General features: G+C 32.3%; 1 long non-coding RNA gene across 1 annotated transcript in view; it reads right to left on the reverse strand.

Annotated features, from left to right (window-relative positions):
- Positions 1-271: 271 nt before the first annotated feature.
- LOC141458662 (uncharacterized) overlaps positions 272-15,468 on the reverse strand; it is a 182,285-nt gene continuing 167,088 nt past the window's right edge. The window contains exons 4-6 of the long non-coding RNA XR_012461092.1: positions 6,480-6,639; positions 1,428-1,561; positions 272-592 (exon numbers count right to left, since the gene is read on the reverse strand). This is a non-coding gene — a long non-coding RNA (uncharacterized lncRNA). The remainder of the gene's footprint in view (positions 593-1,427; positions 1,562-6,479; positions 6,640-15,468) is intronic.

Raw genomic sequence — 15,468 nt, forward strand, 5'->3', positions numbered from 1 at the left:
CAGCAATATTCTCAACCTTGTTATGCACCCTAATAAGTCTCCCATTACTCATGCAAACTAGAATGAAGTTTAAACTAAGTCTACTTACAATTTTCATATAACTATAACGCTATCCTATAATATTAATTAATAATGAATAATTTGTATTATTTAGTATTAAACAGTAATCGATAAAACTGATAGCATTATCAGTGTATGCCTTCCCAGTCTCTCCTCCAGAACTGTCTTAGGAAAATTCTTATGGGGAAATGGTTTAAATAAAAGGTTTAAATTATTTCATTAATTAATTTTTGTATTTATTTTGTTTTTGGTCCTGTTTGCACATTAACCATTATTGTTTATGAGGGCTAGTAAAAACCAACATATTGGTATGCAGCTACTGTTGGCTTCTAATGCCCCAATTTACCGATACTTTGGTGGATAAAAACCAAAGTTTCTTTTCCAAAGTTCATTTGGTTAAAAGAATGGTTCCTCTGCAGCTTCTTTCTTCTCCATGAATGCCACGAGATAAACAGTGACTCTTTTTTGCTACTTTCTTCTTTGTGGCTTCCATGACTTGCAATTTGAGCGCTGCATACAGGCTTATTCCTCCCTAGAAACAACAAAATGGTAACTTATTGTGACTTCGCTAAGTAATTGGTGCTTAGTAGTGGTATGATGTAAATAAAAGTTATGTCAATACTGTAAATAAAAGTTATAAGTCAACACTGTAAATAAAAGTTTAAAAGTCAACACTGTAAATAAAAGTTATAAATCAACACTGTAAATAAAAGTTACAAGTCAATACTGTAAATAAAAGTTATAAGTCATAAGTCAACACTTATGCAACTTAGTGTACAGAATTTAAAGGAAATCAAGCGAGTCATTCAAGTAACACAATTTTTTTTTTGCAGTAAATTAGTATTTACGGTTTTAGCTGATTGATGTAGATTTCCTAGGTTGTAATTATTACTATTATTATTTTTTAATTATGCCTGCGGTCATATAATCAAAATGTAATTTCTGTCAGAGAGGTTGTGTCATTGCTGTTACATTTTTTTTTAAAAAAACCTGCCCTGCAACGTGGGCAATCTCCCGCAATCAGCAAAACCGCAAATGCCATTTTTTGCGGCCACATTACCGCGTAAAGCATTAATAGAAATTAATACAAAAAAAAATTAAAGGAGATGGATTTTGCGGAACTATCCTTTTGCTGAACTTTGAATTACTTTTGGTAATTTTTCTGTACATATTTTCAATTTTCAAGAAAATCGCATTACGTAAATGGCGATGAGGAAAACTCGTGTAAATGTACGTATCAGAATATTTCACACAAATGTAAGGCCATCAAATAGTGATTCAGTTCATTGCTGATATAAAATATTTTATGTTTAGATCATTTTATGGTTAATGCTACTTGAATATTTTTGTCTGATTTCATTACTTACTTATATTTTCAAAAATTTAGATTTTTCTCTGTGACTTTGACTAATGGTCATCCTAAAGATAACCAACACCCTCCACAATTCACACTTTGCGTCTGTATACCTTGGCCTTAAACGCTATAAAGCTCCTGGAGATTCTAAAAATAAAATTAGTTAAAAGTAATAAAATAGTAAAATAATAATAGTACCCTCTCTTACAAGAGTAAGTAAAACTATCGGATAAATTTTGTCCTTCTTTAAATACAAGAAAGCTAATCCTAACGCTTAATATGGTTACTTTATTATTCATTACAGGAACAGGAACTACTAAAATTTTAAAACAGTAAAAAAATAAATAAAATAAAATAAGAACCTACAAACACATAAACCATATTCTAACGGAAATTCCACTTAGAATCAAGGAGGCATTTACATTAAATATTTATTGGGTGATAAAATTTAATATCCTACAAAAATTTTAAGTCCCAAGAATTTTGATTAAAATAAGAATTTTTTTTTTTCTATTAAACAGATTTTTGTATTAACCAAATAAAATCAAACAATTTTTTTAGATTTAGCTCTTATCAGTCGCAAAGGTGCAGTAGACTCTGAGAAATTCGAATCAGCCTAGTCCGGACTCTGGCCCAGAGTCTCTGGGTAGTCCGGATCGATGATCTTGAATTTAAAAAAATTAAATTTCTTGGAAATAAAAACGATAAAATGTTGATTTGATATTTGTGAAGCAGACGAGCATTAAGGACTTCTTCAAAAGATAAGTTGTAAATAATAATTATTTTTACTCCTGTGTTTTACTATTATTATTCATTCCGGTGTTTTATTAATTACAGTACTACTGTACTATATAATACAGAACAGCAGCTTACTGTTTACTATTTCGGAGTGTTTATACAGTAACTTATTTCGGAAACTCACTCTTGTATGTGTTGTATTTGCACATACGAGGGTCGTTTGAAAAGTCCGTGCAAAGTCAGAGAGATAGCACCACTGGCGCGTATCGAGGTTATGTTTAGTTAGTAGCATCTCTTGGAAGAACACACACCAAGTTTCAGCCAGATCGGTCTATTTCTTTGTGTTTGGCATTCGTTTGAATCGAGGAAGTCGAGTGATTTTCAAAAAATGGACGAAAAAGAATTTCGTGTGTTGATTACACACTACTTTATGAAAGGCAAAACGCCTCAGGAGACTAAAGAGAAGCTTGATAAACATTATGGTGACTCTGCACCTTCGATTAGAATAGTTTATAAGTGGTTTCAAAATTTTCGGAGTGGCCATATGGGCACAAGTGACGCTGAACGTTCTGGACGCCCTGTTGAGGTTACTACTCCAGAAATCATTGATAAAATCCATGATATGGTGATGGATGACAGAAGAGTGAAGGTACGTGAGATTGCTAGTGCTGTGGGCATCTCGAATGAACGGGTACATAATATTTTGCATCAATATTTGGACATGACAAAGCTATCCGCAAGATGGGTGCCGCGATTGCTCACGCTTGACCAAAAACGAAATCGTGTGAAGTGTTGCAAGGACGGTTTGCAGCTGTTCCAGAAGAATCCGCAGGACTTTAAGCGTCGTTTCGTCACTGTGGATGAAACATGGATACATCACTACACTCCTGAGACCAATGAACAATCTAAACAATGTGTTACCAAGGGGGGAATCTGCGCCAAAAAAGGCGAAGACCGTTCCTTCGGCCGGAAAGATTATGGCGAATGTCTTTTGGGATTCGCAAGGAATAATCCTCATCGACTATCTGGAAAAGGGTAAAACTATTACAGGTGCATATTATTCATCGTTATTGGACCGTTTGAAAACCGAGCTGCAAGAAAAACGCCCACGATTGGCCCACAAAAAAGTCCTTTTCCATCACGACAACGCACCAGCTCACACCTCAGCAGTTGTGGTCGCAAAATTAATGGAAATAGGGTTCCAACTCGTTTCACATCCCCCCTATTCTCTAGACTTGGCTCCCTCGGACTACTATTTGTTCCCCAATATGAAGAAATGGCTGGCGGGAAAAAGATTTTATTCAAACGAGGAGGTGATTGCAGAAACGAATGGCTATTTTTCAGACTTGGACAAATCCTATTATTCGGAAGGGATCAACAAATTAGAGCAGCGTTGGACGAAGTGTATAAGCCTAAAAGGAGACTATGTTGAAAAATAAAAAAGGTTTACCCCAAAAAATTAAGTAGTTTTTACTTTTCAAACGACCCTCGTAAACGTTAACACATACAGTATTGTCATAATTGTTCGCCATAAAGACGGAAATCATCTGTTATGCCAACGTCCGGGAAATACGGATTTTTCGAAATCCGGACCGGCTGACCGCCACAGAAGTCCGGATTTCTGAGAGTCTACTGTATATGTTTGCGATCACTTGCACAAAGTTTATAAAGGTAAGAGCATCTTGCAAGAAACTCTTGAAATAGTGGGGGAAAAAATAATCTAGTCGATAAAATGGCGTTTTTTTTGTCAGACCAACTTCGTTCAAATTTTGGAAATTCAGCCCCATAATTGTTTTTTTTTTTTGTATTTAAGGCGCGTCAAACAACTTGTTGTTATCAGCGCCTGGAGATTTTTTTCAGTGCACTGACGGCCTCTAGTTCCAGCCAACACTGGGTGGTATTCACTGTGGGTGAGCTGTAAAAAGCTCCGTGGAAGAAAGAAATAAAAAAAAAAAAACTAAGGGCCAGCAGCTGGATTCGAACCTGTGATCTCTGCGTTGGAATTCAGTATTCGCTAACCACTCAGCTAATCGTCTCTCTAATTGATTCTTATCAATATTGTTATATATCCTAGGTGGCAAAGACAGTACTATAAACTGTAATAGCACTTTAGGATTTTGTTAGCAAAAATGTTTGCAAATAAAAGATATTCCAGGTAGCACACACATTTTTTAAGAGATTCGTTTTTTTATAAAAATCCTAAAAACTGGGAAATCTGATGAATTAAATGATACATCCCGTTCATTCATTCAGCCACAATACCTTATTGTGGCACCCTCTATTAATACTTTAAGGTACTAACTATCAAAACAGGCGCCACGGTAGCCGAGCGAATTTAGAGGCGAGACCTGCAAAGCTAATATGTATTGTGGTACTGGGTTCGATTCCCGGTCTTGGCCTTGGATTTTATTTAATGGTTAATAAAAGAAATTTTACAGTAAAGTACGTTTGCTATTTGCCTCCGTCCATGACACCTAGTAAATGGTAGTTGGACGTTAAGCCCCGCCTGAAAAAATAAGCGATTACTTTACTTTACTTAATATCAAATCGTATCTTTTTTGCGATTTTCAGCCTACGAATTTTGGTGATTACATTCACAGAAATTTATAAAAATGTTTGTTCGTACTTATGGGACCACAAAACGTAAATCTCCTTTGAAAACTTATAACCGAATGTCTGCACAATTATAAAACTTACTCTTACAAACCTAATATTAAGAGAAATTAGTAAATAAGTTTTGTTTAAAAAGTATGGATTCAATAGAAATAAATTAAGCAGGAAATCTAACAGAAATGATGGTAACTTTCTAACGCGAGAAATGCGGTTAAGCAGAATATTGATGTGGGTTTGAAATCGATAAGCGGTGAAGTTATTAAAGAAAGCAGGGTTTAACATTGCTTCGCTCTCCTAAATCCCCAAGATCAGCCAGACTATTATTGTTAATCTATATATTCCAAATTAATGGTAATATAAAAGACAATTATTTATTAATTTCTACTTTATTTTACTCGATTATTATGAAAGAAGTTATAGTAATCGAGCAGATAATCGATTTCTAAGTTTTCACCTTAAATATCCGCTGTTTTGAGGTCTACTATGTTGTTAAAAAGTTGTTTAAATTGTTCAAATACGTGAATCACAACCACACACTCTCTCTCTATGCAAAGTAAAGTAAGCGCCTATTTTTTTCAGGCGGGGCTTAATGTCCTAACACCAATTAGGTGTCGTGGACGGGGGGGGCGGAATCTCTTACATTGCTATAAACAATTTTTCCTAACCAATAAAAAGTAATAATTCCGTAGCAGGATTCGAACTCGGGATTTTAGCTACTCTACACATTTGTTTAAGTCAATTAAAGCACGCGAATTCCTATTAGAATGTACCTACAACTTCTTTTATATCTCTTAACGTTCCTTGCTTAAAACAAAGCATCTAAGTCATATTTATAATTTTGTAGTTTGTTTTCTGCTCAAAAAAAAAGATATTTCTAATAAATGCTACGCCCTCTCCTAAGGAGCACAACTCCCAGTTAGGAAAACGTTGCCTTAGGCTGAAGCCTGATAAAGCTAGGTTTGATAATCACGATTAATAAACACTGATTAATTAACATTGTTTTCTATTATTATTAAATTAATTAAAAACAAGGTTAAATTCCGTTGTTTTTAAAGAATACAAAATATTGAAGATGATTATTAATATTTATAAATAATTTGTGGTGAACACTGTATAATTTAAGTTAAAATTACTTTTTATGAACTGACTAAAAGAATGTAATTTTCAAAAGTTATTGAATATTCAGTTTATTGTAAAGGCCGGGTAAAGTTTTATTGCAGTTTGTCTTAATTCGAAAAGTTAACTAGTAAACAATAACAGGCAGTTTTTTTTGTTTTTTCCAGTTAAAGTTAAACAGATTTAAATTATTGTTTATAATACAGAATTTTCATAGTAGATTTATTCACCTCAGCTCACAGAAGCGAAGACGATTCCAAAATAAGTTTTCTTTATTTATTTTTGTTTTTCAAAGTAAAAATTTTAGCTTTCCATTAGTAATTTCCAGAACAATAAAACTTAATAAAAACAATAAAATTAAACAGCTAATTTGGTGCTAAAACCCATCTTTAGGAAATATAGGTTATGTTTGAACAATTTTCAGTAGAAAAGAACTAATTATGTCAAATAACATTTGATTAAGATAACAATGAGCTCGAAAAATAATAATTGAAAATGAATTACTAATATATTGGGAACTATTAAAATTACAGCGAATAATGAACACAATAATGTTTTCAAGCAGGTTGTTTACTAAAGAATTAAATAAATAACATACCTTCATCCTAAGTGTAGGGCACTAAAAATCATCTCTCTTGAATAAATGCGATCATCTTATCCATTGATTGTTTCTAAATACAATCTATCACAAAAATCACCATGAGAAATAAACATGTGACAAAAACCCTTTTGTTAACCTCACAGAGTGACATCTTAACCTGGAAAAAAAAATCAAAATACATACTGTAGGTTAAATTATTCCTTAAAAATCATTAAAAGTTTGTAGAAAATGGTAAAAAAGTAAAAAGTATAAAAATTTGTATAGAAACAATTATAAACATAATTATTTGGGAATAATTTTAATTTTAAGACATGACTTTTGAATATGCGATGTAATTTTTTCTAATAACATGGCACAAAATTATTACTTATAATTAATATCCTCTAGTAATATAATTGTTCTTCATTGAATAATAGTATAAAAAGGAATTTTACTCCGTGACATGTTATGCCTGTATGATAGTATTCAAACATTACGTTAATAAACACTACGATGCCCTTGTCTAACCTTGAAACAACGAACAACTTTCACGTCCCACTTAGAACGGGCGCCAACGCACTTTTACAATCTCTATTCTCTAATAACTTTAAATACCTTGATATATTTTATAGAATTGATTAATAATTATGTTACTAATGATAGTTTGATTCAGTGAATAAGTAAGTATAAATAATCATTGAACGAAGTACAAGGACTTCAAAGAAATATTACAATATTGCTCGAGTGTATTTATCGTTGCAAGGGCATACTTTTACTGTTTTTGACCGGTTTCAGATTTTTCATGATTTCATTTATGACTAATCAGCGAGTATAATTTGATAGAAACATAGTTAAAGTAAAATTCTCTAAGAAAAATGGGTGAATCTTTGATGATGGCTGCAAGTCCAAAACTGATCTGGGATACAAAAAGCATGCATGCTACTGCGTTTAAAATCAGCGCTATTAGCACTAAGGAACTGACTACATTTCACTAAAGTTATTTTAGCAATATTTGTGCTCCTGAAATGTAACGGTACCTGCAGATTCTTTGTGTAATAGAAGGCAATACCACCTGACTACTGTCATACCACTATCCTAAGAAGATTTTGGCTCCTGAGCAATTACTGGAATAGGATGTACTCTCACTGATAAGTAGGACACGCCTAGCGCTTTCAGCATATCCTAAGGACGTAATGCCCTACCATACGCTGATAGTAACTAAGTAGTTATGATTTCTTGTGCAATCTAATTCTTCTGATGGCCACTAGGCAGAGCTAGCGTTAGATTCCCTCTAGACTGTTCCAAGAATATTCTTCGGAGAACATAAAAATGTGGAGAACAATTATCAGTCAGTCAATAAATAGTATTATTAAATAATGACGCTAATTAACTAATTAATAATAATGGCGGTTAGCAGTTAAAATTTTTAATGTTAATTATCAGAGCAGAACAAAACTGTTTTACTTCTGGAAACAGTTAATTTAGAACAGTATTTAGCAAATTTTTGATTAGTATAACCTTCAGTAGGGTTGGTTTAACGACCTTGAATCAAATTAAATTAATTTTCTCGATAAAATAAAAATCAAAGATTGCAGACTCCTGATAAAAAACGCTTTTTCTTTTTAACTTATATAAGTATCTCTCTAATCATTAGGAAAATCGATAAAAAGTCTTCTGATCGATTCTAATATACCCGTGGATGATTCTAACAGAAGTCTTGCTTTAATAATCTCTCTTTCTAAGATGCTTTCACTGCTTGATTTGATCATTTCCATTCCATGAATCGATTATCGTCACAAATGTAATTCGAATAATCGAAGTTAAGGATTTATTTTATATTTTATCGAATGGCTGCCCATAACCTTTAAAGTTTAATAGAATATAATGGAGTATAAACTCAAAATTTAAAATCATTTTAACACGTATTAAAAAAATTCTGTAAAAAGTTTGTTTTACGACTGTACACTTCTTATTAATTAATTACAAATCATTTAAATTCCAGAAATAGAAAATGTGTTTCTAAATTACGAAATGAATGTTGACATTTAAATTGTAACTTCTAAATGGTTTAAATTTCTTTAGAAAAATTCTTTTAACTTTTTTTAAATAGTTTTTCTTACATTTTATTTAATTGCTACAGAAAAATAATAAACAATTATTTCATGTCAAATTCATAAAATTATTTTTAATGATTAATGTTCTAAGAAGAGCGAAATGAGATAATTATTTATTCAAAACGATTTGCAAACTTGTATTCTTATTCATTAAAAAGCTCTTTTAAGCTGAGCTCGATTAGAAAGGTCTTTCCATTTTTTTTAATTAATTTTCTCTTTCTAATTAAGGAGTAGTATTGTAATCGTGCAGTCTCTCTATTTTGTGTTTGGATCGGAAACAATCCGTTTTATGGTTTCCTAAATCCAAAAAAGTATTTTGTCCAAGTGTAACATATTTATCCACCGTAACTCCAAAACTAAACATTACAGAAGGTTTAAGTTTAATAATTAGCTTAGGTGTCTACTGAGGATGCCACAAGAAATGGTTTTGGTTAAAATTATAACAAAAGATTTACAAAAATTATAAGCTTTGAAGATGAACCAAGGTCAATAACTTGGCAAAATAAACGTTTGATTGAATTTGGCAATATTTTTGTCTCCATTTTGGATTCAATGATTCAGTCAGCCAAAAACCATGAACTATATTCCTTCTAAGAAAACTTGTAGGTTAGAATTATAAGAATGGTAATAAGAGAAAATCGTGTAATTCATCACACTAGATCTTTGTTTGTCAGTACGTTTGTTCAATCTTTGTATATTTACATTTTCTCGAACTGTAATAACTAAGGAACGGATTTTTATGTATTTAAAAATGCCAAATATTTAATTAAAATATGCATTTATTTTCGTCAATTATGTGGATAATATGTGATTTTCTTAAAATATTTTCTGGAATATTTAAGTAAAATGGACATTTTTTTTTATGAAAATGGAATTTTTTTTGGGGGGGGCAAGTTATAATTATTTATACAAGAAAAGAACATTTTTACAATTTATAATAATTTATTAGGAACAAAATAATTTGTTTTTACAAGTTATAATGATTTATACAACAAAGAACATTTTTACTATTTATAAAAAGATGTGTTAAATTTTCAATTTTGAAAACTTCACTCTTCGAAATTGTTTGCAACCACATGAAATTTCAAATGTTGGAACGTAAAGTGACGACGATCTGAGCATAAGATGGACTTGTAACGACTAAAAGATCGTTCAACATCTACAGATGTTATAGGTGCCTTGCTGAAAGAAGTTATCTCGTTGGTTGTAAAGGGTACACGATGTTCTGAGGTGACTTCTGTTCCACTGATAATATCAGAAATCTGGCAGATGGTCTCCCACCCTTTGTTCTTGCTCAGTACTTCTAACAGTTTTGATCTGATCAGATCTCCCTTATTCCCAGGTATTCCTTCCACCTTTTCGATGTCTTTTTTAACGTTGGACACGTTTTCTGTCAGTCGAACATTTTGGGACTCAAGTTGGGTAATGGCTTGTGCACGAAATACGCAATTGTCAGAAAAGAATACACTAAGTGACCGAACGAAATGAATTGGACACTTCAACGAACGAGCTGAAAGAGCAGACAACGTCAGACAACTTCAAAGAACTAACAAGTGCCCGTCACTGTTTAGCAGCATTCTGTGTAAATTACAATAACCATTGTACCCACTGTGATTCACAGCCCTACAGTCTGTGGTTCACAGTTCCTGTCAACCACCTCCCAATTATGAAAATATGCCCAAAATGAAAAATATGAAAAAATATGTACATATTTTGATTAAATATGTAGAAATATTTATTTATTTTAATCAAATATGTATAAATATGCGATAACATCCAAATATGTGGAAATATGTGAAATAAAAGTAGACTCAAACGGCTTAAAAAGTGTCAGTATGAATACTTCTAGTTGAAAAACGTCTGTAAATTGCCTAGAAAAAAATATGTAAATACATACGAATCCGTTCCCTAGTAATAACTATTTCGGTTAAAATTTTTATTAAAAAGGCAGTAAGAGTGTTCGCCGGAACTGAATCAATGACCCTACCAATAAAAATCACTATCTGGCAGACCTCTTCAGTACTATTTAATTCAACTATGAATGTAAAATCCTTGAATAAGAAGTATCCTTTAATATGATTGAAAAATAATGGCCAAATAGTTAGTGGAAGATCCATAAAAGAGGTTTGCCTCCACCATCTCATGGGTTCTCATGATGTATCACTCTCTGGCAAGACACTAATCTCTAAAAGTGTTACAATATCCATTGCAAGTGAGTAAAGACTTAGCAGCAACGCCCTCGAACCGCCTCTAGGGGCGGCAACTTCATTAAATACCCACTTTGAGTAACTGCACAACACCTACATCATCCACGGCGGAAGTTTTTCTTTTTTTTTTAATTCATTAAGTGCGAAGGGTGGCCAATATTTTAGCGCACTATGAAGGGATCTAATAAGAAACAACCAAGACGTGGTTTACAAAATCTCAGTTCACGTTTTATTTATTATACAATATCAGTTACTGGTAACGCAATTTTTATGATTGATTTCTACTCTTTAAAATATTTAAACTACAGATTATAAATTTTATTTATACGAAATCGTGAGTAGTGCTTCTTCTTCTTTTTTTTTTAATTTATTTTGTAATTTACAATCTGCATACAGTTGTGTACAATCAGTAAATATGGAAAGAGCGATGAACTGATGCGTGAGGAGAGAAGCTACCCAGTGGTAGCACTCTCTACAGGAGAGAGGAGAATGTGAGGAGATAGGAGAGATAGGAGAATAATGGCGTTTAGGCCTTCGGACTACAAGGAAGTCGCGGAGCCGCTGGCGATTCAGTCGGCGAGGATTATTAGGAATGTCAGAGGAAGCGAGAGACAGTACAAGAGGATTAGAGCTAGTCGAGAGAGCAGTATGGAATTTTTGGTATTCAGTCTTGGCGAGTTGGTCTATGAAGGGAATGTTGAGGTCGTAGTGAAGAGTGAGGTTTGTCACCGTAGAAAGGAGCGTCAGCTATCTGTCGGAGTAGTTTTGATTGAAATGTCTGCACAGTCTGTATGTTTGTAGGTTTGGCTGAACCCCACAGCTCTAGTCCGTAAGTCCACACAGGTTTGAGAATAGTGCTGTATATTAAACGTTTGAGTTCAATGGGCAATTTAGAGCGTCGTCCAAGAAGTCTGTAAAGGAGTTTAGCACGTTTTGTCATTGCTTGTCTGGTCTAGTCTAGTTTAAATATTTAAGTCGGCTCGGGACCGAGGAAAACGGCGTCACCAGCATCCCAGTTCGCCATTAACATCGTTGTCACGATCACTTTTTGCCCTTCATTATGGCTCCCAAACGTAAGGCCGACTCTTCTGATGGCAGTGCATCGAAGAAAAGGAAGGCCATCACCACGGAAGTGAAATTAGATATCGTAATGTACACTACTGTTATTACTGTTTCCGTGTTAGGGTACTGTGTTAGGATAGGCTAAGGGCTTACAGTACTGTACTGTTATTATGGCAATACAGTACTGTACTGTTATTATGGCAATACAGTACTGTACTGTTATTATGGCAATACAGTACTGTACTGTTATTATGGCAATAAAGTACTGTACTGTTATTATGGCAATACAGTACTGTACTGTTATTATGGCAATACAGTACTGTACTGTATATGGTACAGTTTACGTATGTTCCGACTTACGTAAAAAAAAACGGTTTACGACGCCGAGGAACGGTTCAACGTCGTAAGTCGAGGACTACCTGTAGTCTTTTATAGAAAGAAGCAGGAAATGCAATTTATCCAAATAGTATACTCAGAGAAATCCTGTGGCCGTTAATATCTATTAACTTGACAACATGTTAAAAAATGAAAAGAAAATTCAAAGAAAGTACAGAATGGAAGATAACGAACTCTGGCGAGTTGACAGCAAACACAAGTGGAATGCTCTAGAAAACGGGTTGTCTTATTCAAGTACCGTTATCTTAGCGTTATGCTCTTCTAGAGCCGGTGCTAGAGCACTAGTCCAGTGAAAGTATGCCATAGTTACGTTGTTATAACATTATTAGTGACAATAAAAGTGTTATTATAAACCCTCATTTTATTGTTATTCTCCATTACTTTATAAAATCTCCTTGTCTCGCTTTAATTGTTCGAGATTAAAGTGAATATTCAGATATCTTTTCCTTCGCTAACTCAGAAAAATTGGCTGTAAAGTCCAAATTTGGAAACAAATATTTATTCTTTATTAATAACATTCTATTTGTAAAATAGTACACCATTCGGGAATGCCCTTTAGAGGTAGCCCCCGACTTTCCTCAAAACTGAATTAAAAAAAAAAATTGTTTGGAATAATTGTTCTAATAGAAGCTTTAGATTTAAAGATAAAAAAATTGAACGAGTTTCGAGAATCTTAACAGTTGCGTAAAAGAAAATAGAAATGCAAAAAAAAAGCGTGCATCACGTTGGTCAAACAATCTTGCTTAATGATTAAAATTTCAATCTGGCAATCTGGATTAATCCTAAAAAAAAAAAAGAGTTTAATTTTCTTTAAGCTGAAGATGAGCGAGCTCTCAAGTAACCATGATTCCTAAATTATGGATTAAACAAAATTCTTTAAATATTTCCTCTCTTAATTAACGACAAAAAAAGAGGCAATCATTTATGTATCATCCAGAATAGGACACAAATCTTTGTTTGATGTTACAAAGTAATTAGAGATTAAAAACTAAAAAGTATTTTTACTTTTACAAAGAAAAATAAAGAAAATAAAATATTTATTAATCAAACAAGAGCAATTTCCAGAATTAACTAGCCGGCCAATCTAAAAATGAATTTCTAAAAATATTTACAAGGATGTTGTTCAGGCGTCCGTCCAACTGTTTGTATACACAGATTAAAGAATAGTAACGGCTGGTTGTTATTCAATGAATTTCGTTCAACTTCTATTGTTTATAAACACGTATTAATAATTTTGTTGCTTTTTCCTTCATAAATTACGCCTGGTTTGTATTTGTAATAAGTGTTATTTAGAAATCCTATTAATCATATGAATTTCTAAGCATAAATAAATGTTTGTACTTCAGATTATTACAAATAAACCGACGTAAATTTTTAATTACACACGATTAAGAAGTAAAACTATTTACAAATATTTATGAATTAATATTATCTTAAAGAATTTAGTAAAAGAATGTCCAATAAATTTAAAAATAAAATTTAAATACAATTTAGAATTAAATGCTACCATAAAACTAATTATTAATTTCTCTTTCAGATCTGGCATCACCAACTCTCTGAAGCATTACAAACAAGTCTAGGACAAAGTAACAGAATAGATTCGCAAATGCTAATTAAATATAAAAGCTATTATATTATCTAATAAACTAATTCATCTTAAAAGTTAATATCTTCTAGAGGAAATATAATATTTATTTGTTATAATTATGATAAATCACATATATACGTACATGCATGTTAAAGTAGAAAAAGACAAAGTTAGAGTAGGCTACTGTCTTGAATTCGTCTTACCGAAATATTCGTGAGCACAAATAATACACAGATAATAACAAGTAGATTATTCAACAACAATTATTCATTTCTCAATTGTAATTTAATTTAGTCCCCCTAATTTTACTTATAGTAAAATCCTGGAATAATTAGCTGTCCTAAAAATATGCATATCTTATTTACTTTATATTACATATATACAACATTGTGGTATGAATACCTAGATTGAGAATGTAATTGAAGAAAACTATATTATTTGCGATAAAGCCAGATAATTATTACCTATTATTATAAACGTTTGACTACTTCATACAATAACAATTACTTTAATCGAAGAATGAACTTAAACCGACGATTTTTATTTAAAAATAAATATAAATAAATAAATAAAATAACAAAATCATTAATGTAAGTTTTTTATAAAAAAAAGTTTTGAATTTTTTAGCCTCATATTTTTTTTTCTTTTTAACCTGTAATTAATAGTTTGATTATTATAAATAACTAGATATTACAGTCAATCTACAGTGCTACTTGAACATATATTTTGTAGACGAAAATGGCCAGCATAAGGGTCTGTGACATCTAATAAATTCTAAAAAATAACATTAATGAAAATTAATGCAGTAGAATTACTTGAATATTAATGAAATGTTGGGTATTCGCTGATTTGTGTACCTTTTGGCGTTTAATCAACCCTTATACTTAACATTTTAATCTGTAAGTTTTTGTTAAGTCTTCTAGAGGAAATAACATACACTTTGTAGTTGTTTAGATTTTTCATAAAGATCTGACGAATTGGGTGAGAGATATTGAGAGATATCTCCAGATCTAAATAATCTAAAAATATCTAATATTTTTCTCTTATAAGAGACTGATATTTTCTTTATTTGGTTAACATTTCATACTGATGATGAATATAAAACCAGATATTGCAACTTTAATTTGTATAGATCTTTTTAACAGTGAAAAGTTCAGCTATAGTTAAAACACCATTTTACACCCTTTTAACTGTATAGTACGCTCTGTATAGGTTAGTTTCAGTAGCGGTGTAGACTATCGATCTCTTTGGAGATTATACGAAACCATCCTCCCTTTACAGATGTTTGTACGTCTGTCTGCCACGTATATTTTGTACCTTAAATGAGAGTAGGTTTCTTTCTAAAAAAAATTTAAGGAGAGGGGGAACATTTATTTACCACTTGTTTTTCCATGCCTGCTATACTTCCGGCAGGCGCCTCTTTATCTGACCCCCTACTACTCTTTTTAGCCCCTTAAAAGGGATGGGTGTTTATATTAGGGTACTAAAGGTTCGTTCGTCTCTAATACTGGCACAGGTGCACTGTTCTGATACGGCCGTTATTAAAGGGTTCTACAGGCACTTAAACCACTTCTTTCAACCCTTATTTTTCCTTTTACTATGGTTAAGTAACAAATTTTCATTGAATTTCGTCCGAAAGT

This window comes from Rhodnius prolixus, unplaced genomic scaffold, assembly GCF_049639745.1.
Source record: "Rhodnius prolixus isolate KJV_2025 unplaced genomic scaffold, Rpr scaffold_5, whole genome shotgun sequence".
NCBI lineage: Eukaryota > Metazoa > Arthropoda > Insecta > Hemiptera > Reduviidae > Rhodnius > Rhodnius prolixus.